Here is a 12,287-nt window from a genome sequence, read left to right on the forward strand (position 1 = left end):
GTTGAATGAGTGACTGAGAAAGGGCAAGTGGGAGCGACTTACAGCGGTAGACTAGTGGGTGTAAGCGAGTTACAGTTAGGGGAGTTTGAGGTGAGTTGCATGTTAAAAAATGTACAAATGTGTTCACACGACAAAATTTCTGGGAAAATTTTTAAAGAGGCTAAGGAAGGTGAACTGAGGTAGCTGCTACCCACTTTTCAGGCAGTCTTTTGAATAGGCGGGAAATTTATAATTTTTTGTGCTCCTGTAGGAGCATTTTTCCGCTCGTTCCTTCCTTTTCCCGGCTGCAGCAGGGCGTGTAAGCAATATGAAAACAAATTTATAGGTCAGTAAAAGTTATATCATCTACTTATGTGAAACTGAGATAACGCAAGACTAATTTTTTACATCAAACAGGATATTATGTCAAAAAAACATTCCTCCTTGCTACGTCACTTCGTAAAGAACGTTTCCGTCTCACGCTGCATTTTACGTTTACAAGTAGGGCAAATTTGAAGCTCTGTGTCGCGGGAACGAGTACATACATCAAAAAAATTTTCAAGTTTAATCGAGAACGGAATCTTAGGAATACATCGTAGAAATTACAATCATATGCTGTGCATGCCAGTCTCTGAATCCTCGACTGGGTTTTGGTCCGCTGTTGTAAGTAAAAATAGTATAGTAAGAAATAAAACACATTTTTTCAGTTTTCCGATGAACAGCCCGTGAACTAATGGTGCCTTCATAAGCCCCATCAAACCCACCGCAGACCACATAAAATGCAGAAAGAACCAACAGATTTGCTCCATTTTCCAAAGGAGGAGGAAGTGTGTAGTATTCAAACTTCGACCCTGAACTGTAGGATAGTGACACTGAGGCGATCATTGTTAGTTGTACAAACGGTCCCTGGCCCAAGGACTGTCCAAAACACTTGACTCTCCCTTTTTATCACCAGTAGAACCCGAGGTGTAAGCACCGGAGAAGTCCCGTTTTTATGGATTGCGTTATGAGACACATTACGTACGCGTGCTTACACATGCATACCGATTAATATACTTCACTGCTCGGTTTCGGGCATGTCGCACGCATTTCAAAGCTAGCGACATTTTGTAGGAAGCATCTCCCATAGACGGAAAAACCTGTAAGTGCTCCATTTTCAAAACATAGGCTTGGATGAAATGTCAAGCCAGGCATTTTCCAGGTGTGTCCAGCCTGCCTATCTTCAGATGCTGGACCATCCACAAAGAGACCAGAAGAAAAAAAATGAGCACGTTGGAGGTAGCAGAATGGCAGGAAAGCATCAAGATTGGTGCATCCAGCTATAATGAGGATTTAAAAAGGCTTTGATACTGCAGCGTTCAGGAATTGAAAGATAAAGTTAATTCAATATCTTTACAGAAGAACTGGGTAAAAACAGTGAAAGAAGACTATATTGTTACTATGTGTATAGATCTGTGTGTGCAGTGCATTACTTAGTGCATGTCGTGACGGATAATGATTTTAAACTGGAGGTCTATTCAAAAGGAATTCCATTAAAAAAATTCAAGTCACTCAATTTGTTCTCCAAGTTATGCCGGAACCAGAAAATTGTGTGAATATAACCGACTGCGATGTGCGTGATTCAGTGTTTGTGAACAAAAATATTACTTGGAAATCTGTGCATGCTTTACTAGAGAACTAGTGTACATTTGAAAATGCACCAGGTGTCCCTAGCAGTTCACACGCAAGAAAACAACCTATTTTTTCAAAGACGTCAGCAGCTATGTTTACTAATGTTCTGGTGATGATGTACACTACTGGCCATTAAAATTGCTACAACAAGAAGAAATGCAGATGATAAACGGGTATTCATTGGACAAATATATTATACTAGAACTGACATGTGATTACATTTTCACGCAATTTGGGTGCATAGATCCTGAGAAATCAGTACCCAGAACAACCACCTCTGGCCGTAATAACGGCCTTGATACGCCTGGGCATTGAGTCAAACAGAGCTCGGATGGCGTGTACAGGTACAGCTGCCCATGCAGCTTCAACACGATACCACAGTTCATCAAGAGTAGTGACTGGCGTATTGTGACTAGCCAGTAGCTCAACCACCATTGACCAGACGTTTTCAATTGGAGAGAGATCTGGAGCATGTGCTGGCCAGGGCAGCAGTCGAACATTTTCTGTATCCAGAAAGGCCCGTACACGACCTGCAACATGCGGTCGTGCATTATCCTGCTGAAATGTAGGGTTTCGCAGGGATCGAATGAAGGTTAGAGCCACATCTGAAATGTAACGTCCACTGTTCAGAGTGCCGTCAATGCGAACAAGAGGTGACCGAGACCTGTAACGAATGGCACCCCATACCATCAAGCCGGGTGATACGCCAATATGGTGATGACGAATACACGCTTCCAATGTGCGTTCACCGCGATGTCGGCAAACACGGATGCGACCATCATGATGCTGTAAACAGAACCTGGATTCATCCGAAAAAATGACGTTTTGCCATTCGTGCACCCAGGTTCATCGTCGAGTACACCGTCGCAGGCGCTCCTGTCTGTGATGCAGCGTCAAGGGTAACCACAGCCACGGTCTCCGAGCTGATAGTCCATGCTGCTGCGAACGTCGTCGAACTGTTCGTGCACATGGTTGTTGTCTTGCAAACGTCCCCATTTGTTGACTCAGCGATCGATACGTGGCTGCACGATCCGTTACAGCCGTGCGGATAAGATGCCTGTCACCTCGACTGCTAGTGATACGAGGCCGTTGGGATCCAGCACGGCGTTCCGTATTACCCTCCTGAACCCACCGATTCTATATTCTGCTAACAGTCATTGGATCTCGACCAACGCGAGCAGCAATGTCGCGATACGATAAACCGCAATCGCGATAGGCTACAATCCGACCTTTATCAAAGTCGGAAACGTGATGGTACGCATTTCTCCTCCTTACACGAGGCATCACAACAACGTTTGACCAGGCAACGCCGGTCAACTGCTGCTTGTGTATGAGAAATCGGTGGGAAACTTTCCTCATTTCAGCACGTTGTAGGTGTCGCCACCGGCGTCAGCCTTGCGTGAATGCTCTGAAAAGCTAACCATTTGCATATCACAGCATCTTCTTCCTGTCGGTTAAATTTCGCGTTTGTAGCACGTCATATTCGTGTTGTAGCAATTTTAATGGACAGTAGCGCATAATTAATCGCAGTTACGCGTTCTTAATCGTTTTTGCCTCATTTCCACATACAGAACTATGTATGTCTTGTCTGTTAATCTCGTTCACGTATCAACTCAAAAATCAGTAATTTTACCAGGCACACAGTTTGTTGTGCTGTTGGCTGCTTTGCTGTCTGGGCCGGGGCCGCTGCCGGTCGTGTCGATGCTTGTTTGTTTCGCTGCGAACCAACCCACTTCCAAAGTCGAGCTGCTGCCGGTACGTCCTGCACGGCCGAGTGAACAACGTGGCCGTCCTCTCGGGGGCTAGTCACGTGGGGCTGTTAAGATCCTGCTCCGTGTCGACTGCCGTTCTACCGAACCCACAGATTCCGTACTCCAACGACAGTGGTGCGGCAGCGACAGCATCGCAGTGTGACTACGCCGCCGTCCTTCCGCTCTGGAATTCCGCAACGTCGGACGATTCCCCTCCTCACACGACGCGCAACGCTAGCTTCTCACAAACAAGCGACGTTCAAAAATGAGGAACCTGACGTACGATATTTCGTTATGTACAGGACGTAGGTTTACTTTTTGCCTTGGCACAGAAATAAATCTTTAGTGTGTTAGAGCACGTGGTACATTTAACACCAACCTGACGTCTGTTGCACGCCGCCTTCGTCATGTCACAATTTTAAACGTTGGCAGTGCTTCTATGCGTGACGTCTAGACGTGCACACTAACTCGTTTATTGTAATCGAAAGGGAGAAATAGCGTTGCAACAACTAATAAACATCAACAAAAGTTCTGGCCGCCGCAGGCAGCGCGGGGACGCCCCGCCGCAGCTGGGCGCTCCGGGAAACCCCGCCGTGTCTCGCTACTTCGGCGGTTTCGCATCGTTTTTACCCAGCGCCACTTCCCTCTCCTCTTCATCACCGCTGCACTTCTCTTCTTTACCTTCGTCTCCTGGAAAGCTGGAATCACAAGTCATACTTTAAGACTCTGCATTTCTGCTTTGCACGTGATCACAATACAAATGATTTACACGCTAACCGTGCTCGCACCATTCCAGTAAACACCAATACTCATCTAGAATAGAGCTAACGAACCAAATATAGCTACGAAACTAGATCAAAACTCTGTAATGGTGTACCGCTGGAAGGAATGTCTATATTGCAATAGCCAGCCTACTTAGCAAAAACTATTTTTCAAAAGTTTCAAAAGTTAAAATGTCAATAACGGATTAGGCTAACAATCTTTGCAATAGCCCGCAGCGGAAGTACGCCGTTACTGCACCCTCCCCAAACCGTCATTTATATTAAAATTTTTTTTAAAAAAAACGAATTTTCGATTTTTAACCATAGTAACTGAACCAAGCGCCCAATTGGGTTCATTTTTGCGCCAAATTAAGAATTTACACACTGCTATGGTCCAAACGATAAAATGATCTACTTTAGTCCAGTTTTACTTTTCAAGAAACAGAAATATGTATTCAGCTACGCTTGAAAAAATTGACCTAATATTTTGCAACTTTTGATCGTATGTTACTCTTTGTAAAAAAATTACGAGTAATGTAGCAACGTACAACAAACGCGAAATGCAATGTAAATAATTTACACAAGACTGGAAAAACAGCAACAAAAATACATTGTTTTTCATGAAATTTGACAAAGCTGTTTTAAGCTCGAATTATTCGCCGAAATGATGTTCACTCACTGACTGAAAATTAATTACAGGAAGACATTACCTGCAAAAACTAGCATTAGAAGTACTTCTATAAAAATGAACAATAACAACGGAAAGGATGTTTTATGTCGTACGTTTATTTACCATTTTTATGTAAACACGTCAGTCAAAGTTTCGTCCTCGTCTTCGATGTAAGTCTGGGAAGTGTATCCCATCTGTGTAGGCACGTCTGGAACCGCGCGACCGCTACGGTCGCAGGTTCGAATCCTGTCTCGGGCATGGATGTGTGCGATGTCCTTAGGTTAGTTAGGTTTAAGTAGTTCTAAGTCCTAGGGGCCTGATGGCCTCAGAAGTTAAGTCCCATAATGCTCAGAGCCATTTTTTTGTGTAGACACGGCTAGCGCAGTGGCCGAACATACTTGCACAACTTAACGCCGATAGTCCTTGTTTCCGCAACATACAGCGTTCGATCGTCTTCAATCGGAATTGCTTCAAATGGCTCTTAGCACTATGGGACTTAACATCTGAGGTCATCAGTCCCCTAGAACTTAGAACTACTTAAACCCAACTAACCTAAGGACATCACACACATCCATACCCGAGGCAGGATTCGAACCTGCGCCGTAGCGGTCGCGCAGTTCCGGACTCAAGCGCCCAGAACTGCTCGGCCACAGCGGCCGGCGATCGGAATTGGCTAAAGGGGGAACGACAGGGTGACGGTCCAAAAAACTCGAATTTTTTTTATTACGGAATTCGAATGTAAATACATTGAAGAATTATTGCCCAAAATATTATGCGCGTACTTCAAAAGGCAACGATTCTGTGAACGTTTGAAGCCGAGCGTGGACAGCTTGCCTCGGCGTTAGAGAACGGGTTCCGCGCTCACACTCCCTTCGTTGCGTCAACCAGATGTTTAGGACCGATTCTTATGGTACAAACGTTTATCAGTGTCTCGAACACGTAGTAGAGTTACACTTTTCTTATGTTGACACCTGGCAGACGCTGTCAGCTGTACAGGGTGATTCAAAAAGAATACCACAACTTTAAAAATGTGTATTTAATGAAAGAAACATAATATAACCTTCTGTTATACATCATTACAAAGAGTATTTAAAAAGGTTTTTTTTTTTTCACTCAAAAACAAGTTCTGAGATGTTCAATATGGCCTCCTCCAGACACACGAGCAATATCAACCCGATACTCCAACTCGTTCCACACTCTCTGTAGCATATCAGGCGTAACAGTTTGGATAGCTGCTGTTATTTCTCGTTTCAAATCATCAATGGTGGCTGGGAGAGGTGGCCGAAACACCACATCCTTAACATACCCCCATAAGAAAAAATCGCAGGGGGTAAGATCAGGGCTTCTTGGAGGCCAGTGATGACGTGCTCTGTTACGGGCTGCCTGGCGGCCGATCCATCGCCTCGGGTAGTTGACGTTCAGGTAATTACGGACAGATAAGTGCCAATGTGGTGGCGCTCCATCCTGCTGAAATATGAATTATTGTGCTTCTTGTTCGAGCTGAGGGAACAGCCAATTCTCTAACATCTCCAGATACTGTAGTCCAGTTACAGTAGCACCTTCGAAGAAAAAGGGACCAAAAACTTTATTGGCTGAAATGGCGAACAAATGTACAACTAAATGAAACTTTATAGCTCCCTTAATTCGCCGACAGATAGTGCTTAGCTCTGCCTTTTGTCGTTGCAGAGGTTTAAATTCCTAAAGTTGTGGTATTCTTTTTGAATCTCCCTGTATATGGCAAGGCCGGCCGCGGTCGCCGTGCGGCTCTAGGCGCTTCAGTCCGGAACGGAGCGACCCCTACGGTCGCAGGTTCGAATCCTGTCTCGGGCATGGATGTGCGTGATGTCCTTAGGTTAGTCAGGTTTAAGTAGTTCTAAGTTCTAGGGGACTGATGACCTCAGATGTTAAGTCCCATAGTCTTTAGAGCCATTTGGACCATTTTTGTATATGGCAAAGCTGTTCGTGTTAACGTCGACTCTGCTGAGAATACGTACAATGCTATTTGCGCCACACTACCTTACAAGAGTTCATCGGATGGTAATCCTCAACATCACTTCCGCGCTGCTGGCGAGCAATCCTTGTCCAGTTAGCAGCGCGCTAAAGCAAACGGTGAACTGGAAAGTTATAAACACAAAACGACATTGCCACAAGTCGTTACCGATGCCATCAGTCCTATTTATACCGATTTGAGTAAACCTCATTTGCTGGATCGTTGCTTGGGCGGTTTTATTCAAAATGTGAACGAAAGTTTCAATAGTCTCATTTGTAGATACGCTCCAAAATTAACATCCAGCCGAACCGAAATTGTCAACATTGCCTCAAATTTGGCCTTATGTCCATTCAGTGTAGTCCACACTGCGTTAGTGAACTTGTCAAATGTCCTTCAAATCAAAATCGGCGATGAAATGCCGTCCACTAGCCAGGGCGGTAGTCATTATGGACCATGGGTGACTGGAATTCGTCAGTAGGAAAAGGGAGAGAAGGAAACATAGTAAGTGAATATGGATTGGGGGGAAGGAATGAAAGAGGAAGCCGCCTTGTAGAATTTTGCACAGAGCATAACTTAATCATAGCTAACACTTGGTTCAAGAATCATAAAAGAAGGTTGTATACCTGGAAGAATCCTGGAGATACTAAAAGGTATCAGATAGATTATATAATGGTAAGACAGAGATTTAGGAACCAGGTTTTAAATTGTAAGACATTTCCTGGGGCAGATGTGGATTCTGACCACAATCTATTGCTTATGAACTGCAGATTGAAACTGAAGAAACTGCAAAAAGGGGGGAATTTAAGGAGATGGGACCTGGATAAACTGAAAGAACCAGATGTTGTAGAGAGTTTCAGGGAGAGCATAAGGGAACAATTGACAGGAATGGGGAAAGGAAATACAATAGAAGAAGAATGGGTAGCTCTGAGGGATGAAGTAGTGAAGGGAGCAGAGGATCAAGTAGGTAAAAAGACAAGGGCTAATAGAAATCCTTGGGTAACAGAAGAAATATTGAATTTAATTGATGAAAGGAGAAAATATAAAAATGCAGTAAATGAAGCAGGCAAAAAGGAATACAAACGTCTCAAAAATGATATCGGCAGGAAGTGCAAAATGGCTAAGCAGGGATGGCTAGAGGACAAATGTAAGGATGTAGAGGCTTATCTCACTAGGGGTAAGATAGATACTGCCTACAGGAAAATTAAAGAGACCTTTGGACAGAATAGAACCACTTGTATGAATATCAAGAGCTCAGATGGCAACCCAGTTCTAAGCAAAGAAGGGAAGGCAGAAAGATGGAAGGAGTATATAGAGGGTTTATACAAGGGCGATGTACTTGAGGACAATATTATGGAAATGGAAGAGGATGTAGATGAAGACGAAATGGGAGATAAGATACTGCGTGAAGAGTTTGACAGAGCACTGAAAGACCTGAGTCAAAACAAGGCCCCGGGAGTAGACAACATTCCATTAGAACTACTGATGGCCTCGGGAGAGCCAGTCATGACAAAACTCTACCATCTGGTGAGCAAGATGTATGAAACAGGCAAAATACCCTCAGACTTCAAGAAGAATATAATAATTCCAATCCCAAAGAAAGCAGGTGTTGACAGATGTGAAAATTACCGAACTATCAGTTTAATAAGTCACAGCTGCAAAATACTAACGCGAATTCTTTACAGACGAATGGAAAAACTGGTAGAAGCGGACCTCGGGGAAGATCAGTTTGGATTCCGTAGAAATGTTGGAACACGTGAGGCAATACTGACCTTACGACTTATCTTAGAAGAAAGATTAAGAAAAGGCAAACCTACATTTCTAGCATTTGTAGACTTAGACAAAGCTTTTGACAATGTTAACTGGAATACTCTCTTTCAAATTCTGAAGGTGTCAGGGGTAAAATACAGGGAGCGAAAGGCTATTTACAATTTGTACAGAAACTAGATGGCAGTTATAAGAGTCGAGGGGCATGAAAGGGAAGCAGTGGTTGCGAAAGGAGTGAGACAGGGTTGTAGCCTCTCCCCGAAGTTATTCAATCTGTATATTGAGCAAGCAGTAAAGGAAACAAAAGAAAAATTCGGAGTAGGTATTAAAATTCATGGAGAAGAAGTAAAAACTTTGAGGTTCGCCGATGACATTGTAATTCTGTCAGAGACAGCAAAGGACTTGGAAGAGCAGTTGAACGGAATGGACAGTGTCTTGAAAGGAGGATATAAGATGAACATCAACAAAAGCAAAACGAGGATAATGGAATGTAGTCAAATTAAGTCGGGTGATGCTGAGGGAATTAGATTAGGAAATGAGACACTTAAAGTAGTAAAGGAGTTTTGCTATTTATGGAGTAAAATAACCGATGATGGTCGAAGTAGAGAGGATATAAAATGTAGACTGGCAATGGCAAGGAAAGCGTTTCTCAAGAAGAGAAATTTGTTAACATCGAGTATAGATTTAAGTGTCAGGAAGTCGTTTCTGAAAGTATTTGTATGGAGTGTAGCCATGTATGGAAGTGAAACATGGACGATAACTAGTTTGGACAAGAAGAGAATAGAAGCTTTCGAAATGTGGTGCTACAGAAGAATGCTGAAGATAAGGTGGGTAGATCACGTAACTAATGAGGAGCTATTGAATAGGATTGGGGAGAAGAGAAGTTTGTGGCACAACTTGACTAGAAGAAGGGATCGGTTGGTAGGACATGTTTTGTGGCATCAAGGGATCACAAATTTAGCATTGGAGGGCAGCGTGGAGGGTAAAAATCGTAGAGGGAGACCAAGAGATGAATACACTAAGCAGATTCAGAAGGATGTAGGTTGCAGGATGTAGGTTGCAGTAGGTACTGGGAGATGAAGAAGCTTGCACAGGATAGAGTAGCATGGAGAGCTGCATCAAACCAGTCTCAGGACTGAAGACCACAACAACAACATCGATGATTTCCCGAAGTTTCAAGTTTTGTTGAAGCTAATTGAATTCTCTTCAGTTCACCGTAGCCGATATTTTTTATGTTAATATTTAGGATTTTTTCAGCAAAGTGAAGGTTCCAAAAATGGCCATTTTTTCAAATATCAATAATTTTGCGAATTTTTTCTTGTTTGCAAATCCCTATGATGAAGTGAAATTACATATGTAAGGCTGAAGGACATATGTTGTTTTCATGTTTCAGATAACCACAACGGGAGTTACAGCGACAACCGTCGATCTACCTCCTTTCAGAGCTGCCTCGGGAAAATCCCAGTTACACAGTGAAGATATTAACATTTTTGAATAAAAAATACTAATATAAACTTCTATGTACGCTTTATTCGTTGCAGTAAACCCCATTTGTCTACCGCATTCCAGTACGCATTCCATTCGCCATGCGAGTACGCTATGTACGTTGGTGTCGCCCTTGACCGCATCCTTTCGTGTAAAAGACATCTTGCAAATACCGCTGCCAAGATAAAAACTCGTAACAACATTATTAACACATTTTGTGAAATGACATGGGGAGCATGTCATCCATTGCCCCGGTCTTGTCAGCAGCCAGTACTGTGCCCTGGTGTGGCTGATCAGCTGCCACACCAACCTGATCGACGTCCAGTTGGACCACACTATGCAGTTAAATTACTGGGACAATCCAGCCAGCACCTATTTCTTGACTTTCTCTGCTGAGGAACACATATGAACAAGGAATCCACAGAAGTGAGGCCTCGCTTAGAGAATACTGCAAGCTACAGGAGAATCTGGAACTACCCCAACGACGAAATAGATTCCGTTTAAGAAACCAAGTAGAACAGCTAGATGCCAGAAATATCGAGGTGAGACACCTGTTTGGTCAGAAGCGCCAACTTATTGAAAATCCTGCAAAGCGTGAGTGGTTCCGAAAGTATAGCTGTTGATACTGCTGACACAGAACTCAACAGGAAGCTGTGGGTCTAAGTGAACAGAGCTCGCACTGGGCTCGGTCGGCGCGTGAGATTCACTTTACAAATGGTGTGCTTCACCATCTCCGGTTTGTGACTGTGGAGCTCTGAACCAGACAGTCAAGCACATTAGGGATGAATACCCCTTGCGTTCCTAACAGGGGAGTTGCAGCGACCTCATGAAAGCTGACGATGCAGCTCTTACGCGGCTTAAAAAACTTAGATATTGACATTTAATTAGTTTTGTCCTTCTGTATTATTGTTATATACATACACTAATGTATATTTTACACTACATGTGAGCCTTACGAACTAAATAAATAAATCTGTGAATTGCATTTTCAACTGCTAAGGGACTTTTGGCTGACCCGTCACATGCATGTCAGCATATTGCAATAGATAGTTGTTAAGTTCAAATAAAAAAGGGGCATTGCATGCACAGTGTTAACAGTGAGTCGAAAACTCGCTCCAGTCCTCTTTTAAGGCAGTGCGACCTACACGTCCTCTACGTTCGCAGGTGACTCGCGCCCCCCTGCTACCCCGTGACTGATGTTCCAGTACGTCTGGAGCCCTGGACAGCCGCCCACCTGGCAGGGACGCCGCGCCGCTCCAGCCACTCCGCCTGCCCCTCCTCCGCGCCGTCGCCACCGACACTGACGTCGAAGCCGCCCTCGTTGGCCGACTCCTCTTGCATCGCTTCGATGTCGCCTGCATCCTCTTCCGAGTTCAGCACCAACTGCAAAACAATAAACACCGGCTTTTAGCAGTATTATCGAAATGACTGCTCCCAGCGTGTCCGCAGCGTCAAAACTGGGCCGAGGTTGATAATGCACACCAGCGCGGAAGCAGTGGCCTCAAATCCTGGTGCAGCAATACGTTCTTATCTTCACAATTTACGAGGAGAACACGTGAGGTGCCGTAACCCGATTTCTCAGAAACTTCACTCAGTGGAAGAGGGGTCAAGATAACCAAACTAGTGTCTCGGTTTATCCGTAGATACTCGACCGTTTCTGAGGAAACGACCGTCATCAAAGTTTCCGACGAATTCCAATGCCTTTTAGCGCGCGATAAGCTCAGCCCAGCTAGTCGTAAAGTGGCTAGCGGCGCAGATTTTCACTTTTGCATCCCGAGTTCGAAACCCGATTACTGCATTTTTATGTTATTTTATTTTATTGTTTATTTCATTTATCTACCCAGTCCTTAAAAGATTACTATGCGAATGTTTTCCAGTGCATACTCAAATAAGATTGTTCTTATTCGTTAAGTGACTGTATGTCTGATTAATGAATTTAAAAAAAGGAGGGGGGGGGGAAGTGAATGGAAAATTTATGTCATATTGTTTTCGGTGAAATTTCTCTATTGTGTCTTGATTCTTAATCAATAGGAAGCGTCACTTTTCGGAAAAGTTGTCCGTTATGCGTGGTTTGCCGCGAAATTATTGGCAACGCGTGAAATCTTCAGCAATGTTAACGACGTTTCTTTCCCACGTCAAATCCATACGAAGAAATGTCTCTGTGGCAAACACCCTTGGCGCAGTGCTCGTGCTGTTGAAACTTCTGTTTCGAATGT

The 12,287-nt window shown here is 43.8% G+C and overlaps 1 long non-coding RNA gene across 1 annotated transcript in view; it reads right to left on the reverse strand.

Annotated features, from left to right (window-relative positions):
- Positions 1-3,896: 3,896 nt before the first annotated feature.
- LOC126428275 (uncharacterized) overlaps positions 3,897-12,287 on the reverse strand; it is a 35,953-nt gene continuing 27,562 nt past the window's right edge. Inside the window, exons 2-3 of the long non-coding RNA XR_007576808.1 lie at positions 11,306-11,454; positions 3,897-4,099 (exon numbers count right to left, since the gene is read on the reverse strand). This is a non-coding gene — a long non-coding RNA (uncharacterized LOC126428275). The remainder of the gene's footprint in view (positions 4,100-11,305; positions 11,455-12,287) is intronic.

The sequence above is a fragment of the Schistocerca serialis genome, chromosome 12, assembly GCF_023864345.2.
Source record: "Schistocerca serialis cubense isolate TAMUIC-IGC-003099 chromosome 12, iqSchSeri2.2, whole genome shotgun sequence".
NCBI classification, from domain to species: domain Eukaryota; kingdom Metazoa; phylum Arthropoda; class Insecta; order Orthoptera; family Acrididae; genus Schistocerca; species Schistocerca serialis.